General features: G+C 46.4%; 1 long non-coding RNA gene across 1 annotated transcript; it reads left to right on the forward strand.

The window, feature by feature from the left end:
- Window positions 1-5,148: 5,148 nt before the first annotated feature.
- Window positions 5,149-5,881, forward strand: LOC120105809. Its single transcript, XR_005508091.1, has 2 exons — window positions 5,149-5,235; window positions 5,701-5,881. It is a non-coding gene; the product is annotated as an uncharacterized LOC120105809 (long non-coding RNA).
- The last annotated feature ends 463 nt before the right edge of the window (window positions 5,882-6,344 follow it).

A 6,344-nucleotide genomic window follows, 5' to 3' on the forward strand; every position in this document is an offset into this window, starting at 1 on the left:
TCCTGCACCTCAGTTGCCTGTCGGAGCGCTCGGGACAAAGAGTCTGCACATGGGATGAATAAAAGTGGTGACAAAGGGCAGCCCTGTCTCAACCCCACTGATGACTCGAAGAAGCTCGATGGAGATCCGTTGACCAGTAAGGCAAAGGACGGGGACATTATACATCCAAGCACCCATCTGATCCACTGTGGGTGAATTCCAACCCCTCCAGGCATCGCCGCACAAATTTTCATCTCATCCTGTCGTATGCCCACTCCATGTCGAGTTTGACACCCATCAAGCACCTGCGCTTGGGCACTCTCTAGAGGTCAGTCATAAACTCATGAGTAATGAGGACATTGTCGGAGATGGATCGCTCCCCAACAAAAGCCCCCTGCTCAGGGTAGATGAGTCTGGGTAGAATGGCCCTCATCCTCTGGACCAAGACCTTCGCCACAACCTTATACATAGTGGTGCACAAACTGATCGGCCTAAAATAGCTTGGCTCGACAGGGTCCTGTCTCTTTGGAATCAATATGATAAAAGTCCGCCTCCATTCCTCGGGCATCGCCGCTGACACAAAGAACTGCTAGACTGTTGCAACCACCTCCTGTTTGACTATGTGCCAGTACCTCCTGAAGAAAAATAGGGAGAAGTCGTCCGGGCCCGAGGCTCTGTCCTTACCCAATGACCAAAGGGCCGCCTGAACCTCCTCCCCTGACACCTGGGTGACCAAAATGTTAGAATCCCTCATATGCCATGAAAATTTCGAAATAATTTTTAGATTGCAGCGGAAAAACATATGCGGGATCCGTTCATCGCATGAACGTATTTTAAAATCTTTCGTTTGTAGATAGATTAGAATTAAATTATTTTAAACCATTTTAAAATCATTAAGAAGATCAGATCTTCACCTCGTGCGGGTAGATGGTCTCCACAAATCTGATTTATGTGGTATTTGATCAAGGCTCAGTGGAAGCCGCACATGCGTCCAGCCTCTACGGGTATCCACACGAAGTAATGAGTTGATCGAAGCCTTTGGATCTCCCCAGGGTGCTAGCTCCCTTATAGAGAAGGCTATTGATGGCTGAAGTCCTCTCCTTTGAATCAACCTTTGATTGCCTTGAGAAGAGGAAGAAGAAGGAAGAGCCAAGGAAGAAGATCTAAAAGCCCTTTCGCAGCCTTTTCTTTTTCTTCACTTTGGAACCAAAAATGGGAGGAAGAAAGGGCCACGCCACACTCTTTTTCCCTTCTTCTCTCTTGCGGCTGAAAGGAGGAAGAGGAGTGGAGGGTTGCTGCCATGAACCACCAGAAAATTGCATGAATAGAGGGGCCAAAACCCCTCTCCTTTTAATGCCATAATAGATAAGGATGAGCTCCTACTTTTTAGGAGCTCATCATTATCATCTTATTTTCCAAGAGAGGAGGGGCGTAGCCCCTCCTTTTCATCTCACGCAAGCACCAAGGGGAGGGGCGTGGGCCCCTCCCTCAAGTCCAATTAAATCCATCATTTAATCAAATTAAAGGGTGATTTAATTTGGGTTCATTTCATGAGTCCAATCCTATTCAAAATAGGATTTTTATGAACCCATTTCAATTTCCTCCTTATCCTAATCTAATTAAGATTTAATTGAACCATGACTCTATTGAACTCTTCAATCCTAATCCAATTAGAAATCATTTAATTAATTAGATTAAAATTAAAATTAATTAGGACTTGAGAAAATCCTAATTTAATTAGGACTTGTTCAAATTTCAGCCCTAAGATAATTAGGACTTTAGAAATCCTATTCCAAGTAGGACTCTAATTTAATTTGAAATCCTAATCCAATTAGGACTTCATGAATCCCACTTCAAGTAGAACTCATGATCAAGTCCAATTAATTAAATCCAATTAATTAAATTAAATTACAATCCGATTGCAATTATTCATTCTTCTAACCACTAACTCTTAGCGGGTTAACCATTTATCAATCTAATTGATCATATGTGATTCTTAATCACAATTCAACCATCGGATCGGTCAATACTTCTAATGTGTGTGACCCCATAGGTTCTATTCTGACTGGTAGTGAGATATATTGCGATCTCTATCACAATATCCTTGAAAACTTTTTTCAATGGGTTGAAACAATTTCAACTCAACTCACCAAGGATTATCGACCATCAAGTTGATCCCTGTGAGTCTCACCATCCATCAGTGACACCTAGCAGTATGTAGTGGCTACCTAGCAGAATAGAATGATGAACCTCTAGGTGCAGTTATCGTGTGATACAGTCCTTCTATTATGGATCCCTACAGACCGGAGGTCATGGATAACTCGTCAAAGCCCGTTGTCTGTCATATGTCTAGATTTATTCGACTTGAGTTCGATAGTGGAAAACTCTTTCTCCATTTTATATTACTGCCCTGGCCAAGATCTTAGAACTCAGTCTAATAAATCACATAGGATCACTCCTCTTCTATCAAGGTTGATAGATTTCATGTAAGTGCATACCCTACTCCTACAGTGAACCTACTGCAGCCAATCTATACAACAAGGACCCATATGACTAGAGACCATGTATATATGCAGTCAAACTACAATAACCTCATTGTGAATAGCCGAAGCACCGTAGGTCAAAGGACTAGTCATATTACTGCAACATCAAGCAAGTCACTGACGAGTAGATAGACATCCAAGTGACTTCTTGTCTTGGTCACGCTCAGTACCCTTGTTTTTTAACAAGCACCTGCACTATCACTTCAGTGTCCCTACACTGTGGACTTGAGTCTCGTCCATCCATAAGGAAAGCGATCTGTGCACTGATCGGATCGATCACCGTCCTCGTGATGATTCATTGATCAGGAACATTTAGAAATTAATCACCAATGATACATGACTCAAATTCTCAACTCTTGAGAATATGTATCATCATCTTATTAATTTCTTGGACGATTCATAGACACATAAATAATATGAATGATAAGATGCCCATTTATTATTCAATAATAATAAAGTCAAGTACAAATTTATATCCCAGAATTAATAATGTGTCCGCCAGATTGGCTTCTAGGGCATACATCTAACACAAAATTGTGTTCTCATCCACTGACACCTGCCTCCCTAGGTCCAGTCCACAAGCTCCTCCCACCATGCCCCTTGACTCGGTCCATCTGTCATGAAAAAACCGCTCCAAGGTCCTTCTAACTATCTTCTGGTCCTTTGACACCTGCCCACTGCTATCCCTGATCCAGCCTATCCGATTCTGCTGTCTCCGGATGATGGTCAACTAGTGAAAAAACCCAATGTTCCGGTCTTCCTTCCTGATCCACTAAACCCTGGACTTCTGCCTCCAAAACACCTCCTGCTATCTGAGTAGGGAGTGATGTCTGGCCAGTAGTCCCCTGAGCTCCCCCTGATCCTCCTCTAAAAGGCTGCCCCCACCATCCTCTAGAGCCTATAATCTGATGATGGATGACTCCGTCTCCTCCACCCTCCTGAAGATATTCCCCACCTCCTTATTCCATCTGAGCAGCCGGCGTCTAGTTAGCTCAAGTTTCTAGGTGACCCTATACATCACACGCCCCGAATTAGCGTCTGCCATGCCTCCCTCACCACATCTCACGACCGCGAATAGGACAACCACACCATCTCAAAACGAAAAGGACAATGAACTGAAAAGGTATGAGAGGTGCTTAATAGAACCGGGCAGTGATCAGAAGCACCTGGGCAGGTTGCGCACCCAGAAGTTTGGGAACCTTTGGATGCAACCGGTCGACGTGAACACTTAGTCAATCTGCTCCTAGACATGTGCCCTCCTGTTGTTGCACCTAGTGAATCGCGGGCTAGTGAAACCAAGGTCAGCAAGCCCGTTGGACTGTATGAAATCCTGAAACTCTCTGACCTCAATTTTGTTGGTGAAGACCTTGCCCCCACTCTTCTCCTCCGGGTCGTCGATGCAATTGAAATCCCTGCCATTATTACCGAGTGCCCCAGCTGGATGAGGTTGGTGGCCACCTCCCACAAAGCTCTTCTCTTCCGGTAATCTGTACTAGCATATGTAGCCAAAAGGACCCAAGGGGGTCCAGCCCCTCTGAAATCACTAGAATCACTTGCTAGCTACATTTGTGGAAGACATCAATGCCATTTCCCCCTAATCTCCATAACACAATGACACCCCTTGAGATGCCCCTAGACTACACTGCATATGTCCCCCAGGATCTCGGGATAACACGCCTGACCCGCTCCAAGTTAGCTCCCGACAATAGGGTCTCAAATAGAACACAAACATCAGGGTCATATAGACTCACCAATCTACAAAAAGTCGGCCGGAAGAAGAGCTTTTCTGCTCTCGGCAATTCTACAAGAGAATCTTCATAACAATCCTTGGGTATTCCCATGTCTGGCCGCACCAAGACCCCTCCCGCCTCACCAAACACCTCTTCCTCTCCCGGACCGTGCTTCTCAAGTGCATTCTTCAGCTTCTGAACCAATGCCTCATGGGCTGGCCCGCATGAAGGCCCAGCATAGCGCGACCCATCTACTCCCGCTGGGTGAACTCCCGTGCCGCGCCCATGGACCCGCATCTGCCCTCCCCGATGCTCCCGTGCCGAGTCCGGGTTCATCGTTGCTCCTCCTGGCTTTGGGCTCCTGCTTCTCGGGGCCTTTCCCTTCGAGTTTCCTTGGCCGACGGCATCCTGTGCCGACCCCGCCACGGTCGGACCCTCGTGAGCCACCGCGCCCCGTCGGGGGGTTGGGCCCGCGGAGTAGAGGTGATCACGGGCCTTCTGGCCCGCCCAGCCCGCCCAGCCCGGCTCGAAATTTTTCGGGCTTGGGCATTGAAAAAGGGCCCATTGGTCGGGCCTGGGCAGGAAAAATGGCCCGACCAAAAAAATCGGGCCAGGCCTGGACTTTTAAAAATGGCCCGGTTCGGCCCGGCCCGACTATAAAACACTGATATAAAATATAATATATTAAAAAAATTTAAGAAACCCTAAAACTAAAGCCCCAAACCCCCCCTCCCCCTTCCCTCGCTGAGAGACGCCCCCCCCCCCCCAAACCCCCCCTCCCCCTTCCCTCGCTGAGAGCCGCCCCCCCCTTCCCTCGCTGAGAGCCTGATAGCCGCTCCCTGTAGCTGGTTTCCGCCGGTTTCCCTGTAGCTGTCGCCTCCTCTCGGTATCGTCGCCTCTTCAACGACCGACCGACGGCTCTTCGCGTCCTTCTCCCCCGGACGGCAACCTCTGCGGCTCCGGTCACCGACTCACAGTCACCGGTAAGATTTTTCTCCTCCTCCTCCTCCTCTTCGAGCTCGATCCCGGATGGATTTTGTTTTGGGTGGACCGGTGGAGACTGGAGAGAAAGAGGGAGGAGGGATTTGGTTGGCTTGATAGTTGATACACACGTCTGAACTCTGAGGAAGGGAGTGATCTTTCATCCCTTCTCTTTTTTGGTTTTGGTCTTGGTTTTCCTTCCCTCACATTGCTCCGGTTCCAGCTGGGCCATCAGGAAGAAAGATCGGGGGATTGGAGATGGACTTCTTGGAGGGTGGAGATTCTTTTAATTTTCTCCTCTCGGTTTCTTCTCCCTTGACCTGAGAATCTCAGGGAGCGGCTATCAGGCTGAGATGGGCTCCTGATCCCCCTTTTTTTTTTTTTTTTTGCCGGTTGGATGGGGCTTTATTTTTATTATGATAAATACTACTATCCCAATTGCTAATGTTTCAATTTTGTGTTTGTAGGTTTTGAGAGTTAGAAGATGCAAGGATGTTCTTATACAGTTTTCTATTATGGAAGTGGCTTCAAGAATTATGATTACATTTACTTTTGAATGCACAAAGATGCATGTTTGTTATAATGTTAATGGGACAATGTAATTTGTATTTTGTCTAAATATGTAATTGTCTAAGTTTGTAGTTTTTATTGTTGGGTTGCAATTTTCAGCTGGACAATAATGTTTCATACATTTTATTTTCTTTCTATTGGCTTGAAGATGCAAATTTTTTCTTTTTTAATGTTTGTAGATATATCCAAATTTCAAAGTTTGAAACCACCACCAATACTATCTATTTGAAATAGGCTAGTTATATGCTTAACATTAACCAATTAACCATTGGAGAAATAAAATAAAGGTAGAAAAATACATCCAGTTTTAGAGAGTCCATTAAGCTGTTGGGCCATTTTGGTCCATTTCTAGATTCCAAAAAAAAAAAAAATCGGGCCTGTCGGGTCGGGCCTGTCGGGTCGGGCCTGGGACCAGATTTATAAGGTTGGGTCGGGCCTGGACAAAAATTTAAGCCCGACAGTCGGGCCGGGCCGGGTCTGGGCATAGCTATCGGGCCTAATTTTTGCTGTAGAGCCCGGCCCGAGCCCGGCCCGGCCCGGG

This window comes from Phoenix dactylifera, unplaced genomic scaffold (genome assembly GCF_009389715.1).
Source record: "Phoenix dactylifera cultivar Barhee BC4 unplaced genomic scaffold, palm_55x_up_171113_PBpolish2nd_filt_p 000373F, whole genome shotgun sequence".
NCBI lineage: Eukaryota > Viridiplantae > Streptophyta > Magnoliopsida > Arecales > Arecaceae > Phoenix > Phoenix dactylifera.